Raw genomic sequence first — 15,330 nt, 5'->3', positions numbered from 1 at the left:
TGCATGTTCCCAATTCCATGCCAGTAGGGAATCAGTCCCAAGATTGCTTGCAATCCCAGTTCCGGGAACATGAGATGTTTCCACTCCTCTGGGAAGCTCATGCCAGCTGGTGCAGAGGAACCCACCCAGTACTCGGTACAAGGACTGTGACCACTCTTCCACCTGCTGCCACCAAAGAACCAGGCCACTGATGCAGGACACAGCTCCTGGATCCTTCATGAGAATTCATCTCCTTCCAGGGCAGTAGGAGCCAGGAAGAAGATCCCACGACACTCCCAGCTTAGCCAGATGCAGACATGGAGCCTTTCTTACTGCCCCTCTTAGGGAAGCAGAGGCCAGTGTTGAAACTCAGGCCCCCAGTGCCAGCCCACAGGGCACAATGGAATGTGCTACTTGGGCTAAACGGATCAAGCAGGGCTCCCTGGAACCACTCAGGGCCCCGTCCTCTGCCGAAAAACCACTTCCAACCCATCTGAGGCCACCTGGCTTGGCTCATAGAATGTCCCTAACACATATAAATTATGGGTGTCATTGTTCGACAACTATTTATTGAGTACCAGCGACATGCTTGGCACTGTACTAGATCCAGGACAACCTTTGAAACGTCCTGGAGTCCCAGGACACCAGGGTATCCAAAATCAGATACAACTTCAGTTGCAGTGAAAATAAGACTTCAGGACTGCCATGCTTTCTCCACGAACTCAGTCTTAAACATCCCCTACCACGTTTTACGGGCTTCCCTGGTGGCTCAGACGGTAAATCGTCTACCTACAATGCGGTAGACCCGGGTTCAGTCCCTGGGTCGGGAAGATCTCCTGGAGAAGGCAATGGCACCCCACTCCAGTATTCTTGCCTGGAAAATCCCATGGACTAAGGCTACAGTCCATGGGGTTGCAAAGAGTCGGACTTCCCTTTCCCTTTCACCACGTTTTACACACACACGGCCGGAATCTCCTCAGCCCATCCCCTGGAAGTCCCTGTGAGGAAGCACATCCGCTCGGGGGAAGGGTCTGTGCTTCCCTCTCAGGCCCTGTCACTGCCACCACCCAGCTGTCCAGGGCATCACTGCCTGCCAGTCTTCTCTGCTCACAGACCCTAACACTGGCGAATCTGAGTTTATGAAGCACTCCCTCCTTTCTCCTGGCCTCGCCTCCGGAAGGACGGCGCACACCCAGACACATCAACCAGACACTGAGTTTCCACACCAAACTCAATCCTGACGAACCCGGAGAGCCGACTGCAATGTCTGATTTCTCCTCCCCACTCCTCAGTCAGCCTCGAGGTGCTGGCCACGACTTTTCAAAGCCAAGGCAGCCCCTCTCCTGGCCAGTCTCGCTTTGGGGACGCCTCACTGTGGGGCAGCAGACAAAGACAGTGGATTTACTTGAGGGCTGGAGGACATGCTTGGTGTAAAAGATCCAAACACTCCCAGAATTGTACAGTCGGGCTGAAGCGGTCGGTGTGGCGTGCATGCGTTGCCTGTGGCTCGATGGGTGATGAGCTGTGCGTATCAGGCAGTTGTGAATCTGGCTGCAGTGGATCTGGAGGTGTGGGTGCCTGCGTGGAACTTGCCCCGAGCCGAGAACTCCCTCTCCCACCTTTGGTTTCTTCCCCTCTTCTTCCAAAGTTTGGCGCGCGCGCCCGATCAGGGATGGTCGGGGTGTGCACCATTGGGCCACCTCCCCCTACCCCCGGCGGCAGCTCCGGGGATGCGGTCGCCCTACTTACCCCGCCACGGAGCCTCCTCCAGCGGGGGTGGATCCGACTCTCCGAGGCTAGGGTCCGGCGCCGGCAGCATCCGCCCGCAACTTTGCCCTCCTCCCGGCAGGACCAGGCAGAAGCAGCTCTGGGACTCCAGTGCCCTCGTGGCCCCGGCTCTGCGCGCCGCCCCCGGGGGGACAGCGGCGGGGCGGAAAGGAGGCGCGGCCCCTCCGGTTCGCACGCCGGGCGGAAAGCGGCGCCAGGCGGGCGCCGTCCTGCGCAGCGAGCAAGCGGTCCTGCCTGGCTCCCTCCCTGCTCGGCCGGAGTCCGCGAGCGGCCGGCAGCGGCGGCAGATTCCTGAACCGCGTCCAAGGCGCCCGGGGAGCCTCCTCCTCCTCCTCTTCTTCTTCCTCACCCCACCCAGCTCCCACCCCTGCGCCCCAGCAACTTGGGAAACGTTGGCGAAGTTGGCGCAGCTCTGGCTGCGCGATGGGCCTCTGGGTGGAAGCAAGGGAGGAGAGGGAGGAGCTGAGGGGGTGTGGGCGGCCCTCGCCCCAGCCCCCGGGGAGCTGCGCTCGGCAGGACCCTTCCGTGGGTCTTTGTTCCCAGTGCTGCCTCAGCCCGCCTCTCCCCTGGGACTCTCTTAAAGACGCTGGGATCCCTACTCGCTCTCAGAGAGGCTGGGAAGAGCTCGCCTCCCGGGTTGGGAGGGGAGGGGGAGGGGGCCTGGAGTTCCTCGTGGCTTCACCCTGCCAGAGCCCCTCAAGCCCTTCCGGCCGCCCATCCTATTGAATCAGAGTCTTTCTAAACCCACGTTCCCTTTTGAATTAATGATTAAAGTGTCTATCCCAAACTTTATTCCCTTTCTTTCCCCCTCGGAATTCAGCCCTGTGCTAACCGAACACTCATCAACCAGGGTCAGATGACTAAAATTGCTTCTGTTGAGAACATTGTTAATGTACTGCGGTTGCTGTTGTGAATAACATTGTTAACGTACTGGAATTGCTGTTATTGATGTCGTTAATGTATAAACTCAGGTGGTTTCTCCAGGGCAAGGTAAGTTAACAAACCCCTGAGGCCTGGACCACCTGGCCAGAGGTGGTCGTGACCCTCAGAGACATCCTGACTCTCAGAACCTGAATGTCACAGAAAGTACAGGGAACTATATTCAATATCTTGTAATAACCTATAATGGAAAAGAATCTGAAAAAGAATATATATATATATATATATATATATATATACATACATATATATATGTATAAACACACACATACATATACACATACATGTATAACTGAATCACCTTTATACGGAAACTGATACAACATTGTAAATTGACTACACTTCAACTTAAAGAAGGTATTGTGGCTCGGCCTGTAAAGCATCTACACGCAACGTGGGAGACCTGGGTTCAATCCCTGGGTCAGGAAGATCCCCTGGAGACAGAAATGGCAACCCACTCCAGTACTCTTGCCTGGAAAATCCCATGGACAGAGGAGCCTGGTAGGCTACAGTCCATGGGGTCGCAAAGAGTCGGACACGACTGAGCGACTTCACTTCTTCACTTCAACTTAAAGAAAGGTTAAAAAATGCCACAGAAAAGTCCCAAGATGATGATTAATCCCAGCCTCTTTGTTGTTCTGCTTTATAACCACCCCCGCCCCTGCCTCCGGGAAAGACCAAGTGGAATTGATCTGAGGCCTGTCCCCCACCCCCTTGCTGAGTGCCCTGCAGATAAACCCTGTACTTTCTTTCTCCACAACCTGGCCTAGGTATATTGGCCTTGCTACTTGTTGAGTGAGCATACCTGAGTTTGATTCAGGAACAGTTTTGACCACCAGGAAGGGACCACCAACTGGAACTGTTTTGTAAAAGGGAAGGCAAATGGCTTGAGTTTCTTTGTGTATAGGCTTTTATGCTGTTGTGTCAAAGTGAGCCTTTTGGAGCTGATTGGGCTTTGGGCCTTTTGGAATTGGTTTGTTGTTATCTTTGTGTGTGTGTGTGCGTGTTTGTGTTAGAGAAGGTGCACTATTTTAATTGTGGACATGGCAAACACAAATTCAGTACCTAAAAACAGCCCTTTAGGATGCATCCTGCAAAACTGGACCGGCTTTTAGTTCTGATTCCATGACTAACGCCAAAATTATTATTATTATTATTGGTAACAATGTGTGACCATGATATTCTTTAGACTCTGGAGAAAAATGCCCGAGGTTGGGCTCATTTGACAATCCAAAACTAATTCTGCCAGCTTGATAAGACATCTTTTCAGAATTCTGACCCTAAGGGAACAAGTTCTAGGAGAAACTTGCTTTTCTCTCCCTGTGCCTTGAGATGTGAATATTCTACCAAGGCTCTCAGGAACTCCTGTCTTATCTAGACATCTCCAATTCCTGAAACTGACAGGAAAAATGGGGGGTAGGGGAATGCCTTTTTAAACTTAACTTACTCCAACTGTTAGTTATAAACTAAACTGTTAGTTATAAACTAGTGAGTTTTATATTGTAACCCCGATTCACAATTAAGTTAAAATGAAGCTCTGAGATCTCTAGTTGTGTCTGTCTGTATGTCTGTGTGTACCTTATACATACGATGTATCTCTATTTACAGACCTTATTAACAAGATTAATGAGCTCTATTTAATTGGCTTAAAAGGAATTAAGCGTTACATAAATTCTCAGAAATATAAAAGAAACCAAAGAAATTTCAGGTTTATGTGAGCTGGGAAATATTCAATATTAAATTAACTTTGGCATTTAGGTCAATTTTTGCTGGTTTAATCAGACATGTCCTTGGAGCCATCGACATAAATTTTTTATAGTATCTAGGCTTACTGGAAGTCAAATAAGATCTGCTGCAAAATTTGTCAGCAAGAAAAATAACTTGGTATGATGAAATTTTTTTAAAGTAAATTAAATGTAAATGAGATGAGTTTTTTTAAGGAGAACTCTTTAGGAATAGTTATGTTTTATGGCTGTCTACTTAAAAACAGTTTCTTCAGATATTTGGTACCTTGAAACTTTAGAATTTTGTTAAGTTAAACAATATATTTATTGACTAATGTACAAGTTTGCCAGTCAACAGAGTGTTAATGTAAAAGACAATTCATAATTGCTTATTTCTTAGTTTTCACTAGAAATTAAGTTTTTTAAGAGTTGAGAATTCTAATATATGAAATTAAAACTAAAATTTAGTAAGGAAAACATCTTTGTATGCAAGGAAAAGAAGGTATAAGAAATGAAAAGGCATTTTTTTAAGAGAAAGAAGGAAATTTAGTCCTAAAGCTGGTTATTTCTAAATGGGAAAGAAAATAAGGGACAGATTAATATGGGTATAGAAAGTTGTGGAAGCTTTGCAAGAGGGAAAAGTTCTTAAAAAGAAATTCTATGTGTAGTCAAGACTAAGATTAGAATTAGTTTAATTGAGTCAATGAATTTTAACATTAAAGGTAAGATGGTGCAAAACCTCAGTTAGGTTTTTCTATTAAGAGAACACTTTTTTTTTTTTGACTGTTGAGCTGCTGTTGATAACAGATTGTTAAGTTTCTTTCCAAGCTTTTAAGTTATTAATTTTTTTTATCTGCTTTTGAAATCTTTTATTGTCATTTGGTTAAATGATTATTATTTCAGTGACCTGTAATCGTATTTAACCAAGTGTGGTACCTCCTGAGCGTGGTGCAGCGCCCCCTGGAGTCCAAGGCTAGCGTAGTAATGGGCTTGGAGTTGGAACACAAACAAAAAACCAAAAACCTCAATCTGCACTTGGCATCTGTCATTCTCAATGTGTGTAGATGAGAAACCCAAAGAGGACTGAGAATGACCCAGGCCTTCCCGGGAACGGGTCCTCACCGGTGCAAGAAGTCAGAGGTCCCTGTTCATTACCTGGGTCCAGACCATCCAAAGTCTCAACCAACTGGCAGCTGGAGGGGTCCTGGGCAGTGTTCCAGGCTATGAGATGAGACCTTGGTATCTCTTATAGTAGAAAAATCCGACTGGGCGCTTCCTTTATGTTATTAACCTGCGTGCGTGCTCAGTCGTATCTGACTCTTTGTGACTCTATGGACTGTAGGCTGCCAGGCTCCTCTGCTCTTTCCTCCTCCAGGGGGCTCTTCCCCACCCAGGGATCGAAACTGCGTCTCCTGCATCGGCAGGTGGATTCTTTACCACTGAGTCACCTGGGAAGCCCTGTGTTACTAACAGTGACCTTCGAGAGGGGATCAGACCCCAGCTCACTTCCTGGTTTAGCTCCTGGAACCCCTCCCTCTGCAGCTCCCTCTGTTGCTCTCACCTCACATCACAGAGGCTGGGCCTCTGCCCCTGAGTCAGTCTGCAGGCTCTCCAGCTTGTTTCGGAGTAGGTATCATGGCATATAGGTTTCTCCAGACCCTATCTCTTTTCTCAGAGGTGAGAGTCTCCATTTCAACCCCACAAATCTGTCAAAAAGCTATGTTTAACTGCACCTGCTGTTCTTATAAAGGAAGGCCTTCCTGTGGGACCTGCAGAGTCTGGAATTTTATTGCCAGAACGTTGTGATGGCCCCAGTGGATACAGAGGTGGAAACGTAGACTGTGTTACTACCAGATTATAGATAATGAAATTCTTTGCTACCGATGTTCGTCAGGGGTGAAGAGGGTGCGCCCGAGTGGTCACTGAGCAATTGCTGTTGAGCACATACTGGATATGGGGCCCAGAGAGGTGAACAAGCCTAGGCTCGCCTTCTGATTAGAGGAGACAGACCTACATGTAAACAAGCACTGATCAGTCCACATGCTGTGTGAGCTGAGGCTGGGGGTGGGGACAGAGGTCTCCAGAACAAGAGCACAGGCTCGCACAGCTCCGGGGGGATCAGGCTCGTCGTGGAACATGGTGTGACTTGGCCCCTGGGACTCTGCAGTGTGACGGCCTTATTCCTGGAGCTGAAGACTGCAGGCCTGGGCTTAAGAGATGAGTGGAAGTTCTGCAGGTGGGAAAGAAGGTAGCGATGAGCTAGGGCTTCCTAGGTAAAGGGACCAGCAATTGAAAGAAACATAGGTGTGAACGAGTATTCACTCCTCAAGCGCGCCAGCCACCACTTGGGCCTTCAGTGAGGGTGTCTTGGGTGCAAAAGGCAGAGGTAAAGAATGAGGATCTGATCCAGGACACTGAGAATTTTCATCCTAAAATCGTTTCCAGGCTTAATGTCTCCCCACAGTTGCTCTGCTAAGAGAGTTAGTCTCTCTCTCTCTTTTTAATGATGTTTGAAAAATTGAAAGAACTTTCCAGGCCAGAGGCAGAATTGCAGGGTAGTTAAGATTGTGGGAGCCTGAGCACCATTTTAACCAAGTGATCCGATGGATGAAATAAAAATTCACACTTAAAAAACAAGTGAAATAAAAAATTCTAAAAATTCACACTTTAAAAGACAAGAAAAATTTAAACAAAGTTTTCTCTGCTCTTTCACTTCCTCTCTTCCCTCCAGCACACTTTGTACATCTGCATTGCATGTTAACTAGACCTTGACAGTGGCAGAAATACCTGCTTAACCAGAAAGATCCATTTTTCTCCTTGTGACACTAGTCACGTAACTCCTTAACAGGCATCTTTCTTTTCTCAATCCTGTAAAGGGTCACGGTGATCCACCACTCGCTTTGTATGTGCAGATATCTTTGGTGAACTTGTTATTAAAATGTCAATATATCATTTCCTTTAAAGATGTTGAGTTGTGCAGAACAGACTGGTCAGATGACCTGGGGAGATACCAGCCACATCTAAGGGAAGTTCTTAGCTAAAATACTTATTTCTGACCTTATTAATATTACTAGCTGTATTACTTGTATTCTGCCTATTTTACAAGATTCTTTTACAAGATTATTGTTTCTTGCATTTCCAAATGTGTGACTGAGCCTCTGATAAAGATAATGGTGACTAGGCAATTTGAAACAGTTGACCAAATATATAGGAGAAGGCAATGGCACCCCACTCCAGTACTCTTGCCTGGAAAATCCCATGGACAGAGGAGCCTGATGGGCTGCAGTCTGTGGGGTCGCTGAGAGTTGGACACGACTGAGCGACTTCACTTTGACTTTTCACTTTCATGCATTGGAGAAGGAAATGGCAACCCACTCCAGTGTTCTTGCCTGGAGAATCCCAGGGATGGGGGAGGCTGGTGGGCTGCTGTCTATGGGGTCGCACAGAGTCGGACACGACTAAAGCGACTTAGCAGCAGCAGCAGTAGCCTAGTCCTATAAGATCATGATGGTAATAGTGTTAACTCTAGATATGGGAGGAAGCATTAAAAGGGAACTGTTTCCTGAACCATAGCAGATTAGTAAGAAAGGCAGTCCAGAGGCTTTTGGTTGCTCTTAACAGGGTAATAGCACAGAGAGTGGCTTATCAATGAAATCTTCATCTGACTTGAGAAAGAGCATCCTTAAGGCTATGGGACACATTGGTCATGAAATGCCTCCCAAACTTTGGTCGAAATTAAGACTGAAAGAGAGGGGATTAAGAATGTTATAAAAAATGTTACCCACCACCCAGTTCTACAAGGAATCAAACTGTTATTGACTGCAGTTGTTGACCTACAGTACGTGTTGAAATGGGTTCAGGGATCCGGATGAGGCACTTTGTGCCTCTAGGGAAACTGATAGAACTGGTCCTCAGATAACTGGATATGTTCAGGAAAAATTTTATAAACTCAGATTCTTGGATCTTCCCATACTTGGAAAAGCACTAAAGCCATGAACTAAGATCTCTGTTCCTCCAAATAATAGTAACCTTCTACCACAACGTGGGCTTGGTTGCTGTGGACCCCCTTGCCAAACTCACATATATACTGGCCTCCCCAGAGAGTCCCAAAGAGTTCCAAACAGTTCTCAGAGCTCTTAGAAAGATTGTCTCCCAGATTATAATTCTCAGGTTAGCTCACATAAAATGTTCCACTTCTTTCTTAGATTGACTGCTGATTAATTTTTTCATCAACATTGACACAAGCTGAGGTCACTAATAATGGGACCCAGCGACATCATGTGTCTCCTGATATAATGGACGGGAGGGAAGGACAACGTGTACAGTATTCCTGCCCCCAGAACCACACACATCACTCGAGTCTCATCGTGAGGAACCAGCAAACAAATCCAGACTGAGAGACATTTGCAAAAAACAATTAGCCTGCAATATTTAAAATGTCAGTGACATGAAAGATAAAGGAAAAGGCTGCGAAACCATTCCAGGTTGGCTTCTAAGCCAGCAGGCAGGCTTCTAAGGTGGTCTCCAGTTATAACCCCCTCTTTTGTGTCTTATGTATCATCACCTCGCCTTGAATGTGCCTGGGTCTGGTGACTTGCTTCTTTTTTCTTTTTTTATTGAAATATAGTTGATTTACAATATTGTGTTCATTTCAGGTATACAGCAAAGTGATTCAGTTTTTTTTTTCCCAGATTCTTTTCCATTATAGGTTGTTATAAGACACTGAATATAGTTCCCTGAACTATACAGTAAATCCTTGCTGTTTATCTATTTTATGTATAGTGGGGTGAATCTGTTAATCCCTAAGTTATCTATCCCTGCCACCCCACCATCTTTCCCCTTTGGTAACCATAAATTTGTTTTCTGTGCCTGTGAGTTTGTTTCTGCTTGTCAATCATTTCATTTTTTAGATATATATATTTTTAGATTCCACATGTAAATGATATAATATTTGTCTTTCTGACTTCACTTAGTGTGGTACTCTCTAGGTTCATCCATGTTACTGCAAATGGCAATATTTCATTCTTTTTAAGGCTAATATTACATTGTATAAATACATCATGTCTTTTTATCCGTTCATCTGTTTTATTTTTTTAATTTTATTTATTTATTTTTGGCTGTGCTGGGTCTTTGTTGCTGAATGCAGGCTTTCTCTAGTTGGGACAGGCTGGAGCTACCCTCGAGTATGCAGGCTTCTCATTGCAGTGGCTTTTCTTGTTGTAGAGCATGGGCTCTAGGGTGCACGGGTTTCAGTAGTTTGGGCTCAGTAGTTGTGGCACACAGGCTTGGTTGCCCCATGGCCTGGGGAGTCTTCCCAGACCAGGGATGGAACCCATGTCCCCTGCTTTGGCAGGTGGATTCTTAACTGCTGGACCACCTGGGAAGTCCTATCCATTCACCTGTTGATGGACACTTAGGTTGCTTACATGTTGATGACTTGCTTCTAATGAACAGAGTACAGCAAAGGTGATGGAATATCATGTCTGAGAATCTGGAAGAATGTGTTTAGATTACAAAAGGCTATGACTTCTGCATTCTTTCTCTCGTTCTTCTCAGCTTCCTTGGTGTGATGAAGCAAATCGCCAAATTGTGAGATTACCCAGTGGAGAGGCCAGTGTTTTAAGAGACTGAGGCCCTCAGGCCAGTAGACTGAATCCTGCCAGCAATCCCTGAGTGAGCCTGGAAGCAGATCCTGTCCCAGTTGTATCTTAGGATCACTGCAGCCTTGGATAACACCTCAGCTGAAGCCTTGAGCCAAATAGCCCAGTGAGGCCACATCCAGATTCTTGACCGACAGAAACGGTGAGATGTTAAGTTTTGGGGTGACTTGTTATGCACCTACTTACAGGTAATACAGCTACTAAATGTAATGTCTAATCTTGAACTGGATTCTGGAACTGAAAAAAAAATCAACATGAAAGACATTATTTTGACCATTGACCCAATATGAATAGGGACTGAGTGAATAATAATAATGTGTCAATATTTGATAACTGTACTGTTTTGTAAAATGATACTTGATTCATTAGAGATACACACAGAAATATTCAAGGTCATTCTACCACTTCCTCTCAAAGGTTCAGGAATAATAATAAAAATGTGCATTGTATGTAATTATATATAGCATATATATTATATAGAGAGAGTTTCATTTATTTATTAATTTATCTGTTGTGTAACAAACCACCTCAAAACTTAATGACTTAAAACAACAGAAACGTTCTCCCTGTCTTGTGGGAAACTGGGCTCTCGCTCCACCTGGCATCGGCCGAGGCGGCTCACTCTGCTGTGTTCAGCTGACAGGTGAGCTGCGCTGGGCTGGAAAGTCCAAGAGGCTTCACTCCTACGTGTGGCGCTTTAGTGCTCCTCGGTGTGGCCTTTCTCTCCCCACATGGCTGGCCTGGCTTCCTCCCAGCATGGTGCTTTCAGAGTAGTCAAGCCTCTTATGTAGCAGCTGCCGTCCAAGAGAGAGGAAGTGTAAGCTTCTCAACCTCTTAAGGGAGCCCAGCCACATGCTGCCAAGGAATTGCCGAGCCACTCTTGGGATCTGAGACATCTCCTCTTCTCTGGGCCAGGAAGAGGTGATTGGCAGTGACTCGGGAGAACCCTGTGGGCAAAGGAAGAGAGGAAGGGGAAGGATAAGAAGAGGCTTCCCCCACTGGAGTTAAAGGGCCCGAGGCCCACGCGCCTAGAGTAAGTTTTTCCCTCTCCCCGCTCAGCTCCCTGGGCCCCCATCGTTTTACCTTAAGAGCTCATTTAAAGATGTCAAGGAGTGAAGAAGGAGGAAGAAAAATGGCACTTATTGGGCAAAAAGTGCCAGGAGCTGTACCTAGGTTATTTTATTGAATCCTCACAGCAGTCCTACAAAGAAACCGTCATTATCCCCTTTGCAAAGAAGAGATACAAGAGGTCTCAGCAGGGGAGGTGACTAGAACCAACTCACTGCAAAGGTATTGGATCAAAGGATGTATTTGCGTCTTTACTCAGCAAACATCTTTTGGTCCATGATTGTGCCGGGCTTGGAACACTAGGATGAATGTTGTTTTTGTCAGCTGTTGCTGCAGTAATGCTGCAAAACAAACATCCTCCAAATCCCAACAAGAGGTATTATCTTTCTCTTTCCTAGGTGCACTGGGGTAGGGGGAGTCAGCAGGGGTTTCTGTTTCAGACCACAGGTTGGCTGGGCTTGGTCTGCTCTTCATATCCCCATATTCCACATGGACCAGTGGCCAGCCTGGGGCACGTTTTTCTCAAGGAGATCACAGGAACACAGGCGACAAAACAAACCGCCTGAGCACATTTAAAGCTTCTGCCAACATCACTCGCCAGAACAAATCCCATGCCCAACCCCAGAGTATAAAGGTAGAGAAGTCTGTGTATCCACCATGAAGCCATGGTGATGGCATAGAGAGTGAATTCTGTGATGAGGGGAATGCATTGAGACCAGGGATCCAGTCTGCTGTAGGTGACAAGACACAGGCCTTGCCCTCAGGAGGCTTAACAGTCTAGTGGTGGAGGTGCTCATAAAGACACAATTACACTGCAGTGAGGGAAGTGCATCGAGGAGCGGTATGTGTGTGCACGTGTGTGTGCATGCAGGCGCAGTCTGGGACCATGGAGACGGTGGGTCCCTGCAGCCAGCTAGACATCTGGGCAGACTTTCTGGAGAAGGAGGTGCTCAAGATAAATTCTAAAGGATAAGATAAAATAGGAGCTCTTGGTTGAACTGGAGAGAAGTGACAGGGAAGCGAGGAAAGGCATTGCAGGCAGTCACGACTGTGAGCACAAAGGCACGGAGACTCAGGAGCAGAACGGTGTATGTAAGAAAACCAAGGAGCTGCTCGATGGAGGCAGGAGCCCAGCCGTGGGGGGCCTTTGTCAAGTGCTTGATGGCATCTTCCCTTCACCCCCAGAGCACTCCCCACCCTTCTCCGCTGCACTCCCTGCCCTGGGTCACTGGCCTGTACGGATTGCATCCAGAACCTCTCTCGTTCTGGGAAGACAGCAGAATGCGGTGCTAGCCTCTCTCCAAGTGCTCCCTGTTACCGACTGAACCCTGTCCCCCTGAAATCCACATGTTGAAGCTCTCACCCCCAAAGCGGCTGTACTTGGAGATAGGGCCTTAAAGTATATAATTAAGGTTCAATGAGTTCATAAGGGGCCTAATCCAGCAGGAGTGGTGTCTTTGGAAGAGGAGGAGACACGCGAGATCACTCTCCGTCTCTCCATGTGCTCACAGAGGACAGGCCATGTGAAGACAGAGAGAAGGTGGCTGTGTATAAGCCAGGAGGAAAGGTGTCACTGAAACCAACCCTGACAGCACCTGGATCTCGTATTTCTAGCCTCCAAAACTGTGGGAAATACATTTCTGTTGATTGAACCACCCAGCCTGTGGTATTTTGTTATGACGGACCTAACAGACTCATATGCCACCCTTCCTGTCCCCCACCTGTAGAAAAGCAACTAGAATAAAGAAAGCAGAAGAGTCACAGACAACTTCTACAGCAAAGCTAGGTGACATAACCCATAAGCTCAAAATACTGATTGTGTGGGGACAAACCACTGTTAACTAGACTTACATGATACTGGTTTCTGTGAAGGCGAAAGCAGAAGGAAGACACCTGGGCTTCTGATGGTCCTGAGAACAGTTGAATTCTCACATCACCAACTTGTATTCAATCGCAGGCCAATTCAAAAGCAGCTGAAACTAGAAAATACTTCTCATATGCAATACTTCCAGTTTGCATATGAGTGCCAGGGGACTGCTGTGCAGTGATATCTGATGATGCTGAGAACCATCTGGGTCCCATAAACTCATTTTTGCCTCCCCTTTACACTCTTAAAACTAATAGGCTGAAGCCCTCTTTAATGACAAAGTCCCACACTGGGACTTGGAGAGTAGAATCCAAACTAATCAGGACAGGAACACTAGGGACAAAGAAAGAAAAACTCCAGACAAAAGGGTTGGAGGATGGAGGATCAGGGGGTCTCAAGAAGTACAAACGTGTGTGTATGTGTGTGTGCATGCATATGTGTTATACACACATTTATGTATGTAATTACTGAGGCAGATTTTATTTTCCAAAGATGACTGCAAAAATCATCTCATCCCACATGCCCTTCTTACAATGTGGCCTTGACTTTTGTCCCTTTAAATGGTGGGACCTATGTACCTGACTGGAACTTTGTGACTGACTTGACCAACAGAGGTAGAGGCCGTGTGGCTTCCAAGACTGCTCAAACGCCATGCATGTCCACTTCTTTCTTAAAATGTTCACTCTTGGAAATCAGCCACCAGGTTGTGAGGAAGCCCAACGAGCCACATGAGGAGATCACAGGTAGGTATTCTAGCAGACAGCTGGCAGACAGCACCAGGTAGGTGAATGAAGAGATGTCTTCCAGCCGGGGCCCCAGGCATCATGATGTCAGACGTGCCTTCTTCACTGCTCTCTTTGTGAATGTCTGACCCACAGAATCCATGAACACAGGAAAGGGGTTATGTTCTACACTAAGTTTGGGGCGATTTGTTTTGCAGTACTCGTCGGAACAGTCACTTTGTAAACTCAACAGAATGAGGAGCTAAAGATCCATGAAGCTAGAAAAATAACCTTACTCACTGCATGTCTCCTAAAAGTACTAGAAAATTCCTTTTACTTTAAAAAGGAGCATCAGGAAGCCATTAAGGTTGGATCCTGGGTAAAATTATGAGAAAAAGAACAATGAATTGTAAAATAACATATTCTACAATTAGTAAAGGCACATGTCAGAAAAACATGTCCACGAAGGAGGGGAAAACTTCATATTTCCAAAAAATTAGAGAAAAAATTTAAATGATAGAAATTATGAAATTAAAACATAAAGTAACAATAGATGAGCTCAGAAGTCAGGTGATTAGGGAAAGATGTTTTGAAAAGGATGATGATAAAGTCAGAAAATAAATGTAAAAGAACAAGAATCCATTTCATAAATGAAGATGAAAAGAATAGAAGAGAAAATAACCATAATAGAGAATATTTTTCAAAGAAAACTAAGATAGAAGGAAGGCATTTCAAAAGAGAGATAAAGAGATAAAAAAAGATTTGAGAGTGATAGAGCAGAGAAAATACAGAAAAGGAAGAGTCAGCATTCATGCAATAGGAATTAATGAAGATCCCTGAAGGAAAGCAAAGCAATGGGACAGAACAAATACAGAAATCTATAACTCAAGGAAATGTTCCTTGCAGAGAGCCTGGCCTGAAATTTCATACGGAAGAAGCATACCATATGCCTGGGCAAATCAACCCTGAGACTTATATCTAGGGCTTTAAAGGGGAAAAAAAAAAAAAAATTAGAATACAGGCAAAAAGACCAAATCACTTAAAAAGGAAAGAAAAACAAATTGTCATCTGACTTTTCAACAGCAATACTTTATGTTACAGGACAATATAATGACATATTTCAGGAAATATGAACAAAAGATTTTTATACTGAGTGAAATTGACCTTCAATATAAAAGCTGAACTGTTATGAACATGGAAGAACCCAAGAAATTTTGTTCCCTTGAGCTCTTTCTGGATAATCCAGGCTTCAAAAAACCAAAAACACTAGAGAATCATTGATATTGTCTTGCCAGTTAATAATCAAATAAGGAATCATGGAGTTAAATATCACCATTTTGCATCCCTAATGAGTTAATGGGCTTCCCTGGTAGCTCAGCTGGTAAAAAACGGTTGCTCATCTGGCTGCCGGCAATGCAGGAGGCCCCATTTTGATCCCTGGATTGGGAAGATCCCCTTGAGAAGGGATAAGCTACCCATTCCAGTATTCTTGGGCTTCCCTGGTGGCTCAGACAGAAAAGAATCTGCCTGCAATGCGGGAGACCTGGGTTCAGTCCCTGGGTTTGGAAGATCCCCTGTAGAAT

The 15,330-nt window shown here is 45.6% G+C and overlaps 1 protein-coding gene across 11 annotated transcripts in view; it reads right to left on the bottom strand.

Annotated features, from left to right (window-relative positions):
* The window catches only part of CHST3 (carbohydrate sulfotransferase 3), a 38,168-nt gene extending 36,108 nt beyond the window's left edge, over positions 1-2,060 (bottom strand). For 7 of the 11 annotated variants that reach the window (XM_027530353.1, XM_027530351.1, XM_027530354.1 and 4 more), the window contains exon 1: positions 1,729-2,058. The gene's annotated coding sequence lies outside the window, so the exon portion shown is untranslated. Of the gene's footprint in view, positions 1-1,728 lie in introns of all 11 variants that reach the window. The other 4 variants (XM_027530352.1, XM_027530356.1, XM_027530358.1 and 1 more) reach the window with 1 other exon arrangement.
* Between the last annotated feature and the right edge of the window lie 13,270 nt (positions 2,061-15,330).

This window comes from Bos indicus x Bos taurus, chromosome 28 (assembly GCF_003369695.1).
Source record: "Bos indicus x Bos taurus breed Angus x Brahman F1 hybrid chromosome 28, Bos_hybrid_MaternalHap_v2.0, whole genome shotgun sequence".
Classification (NCBI taxonomy): Eukaryota; Metazoa; Chordata; class Mammalia; order Artiodactyla; family Bovidae; genus Bos; species Bos indicus x Bos taurus.
Note: the sequence above shows the minus strand (reverse complement) of the source record. Positions and strands in the feature narration are given on the sequence as shown.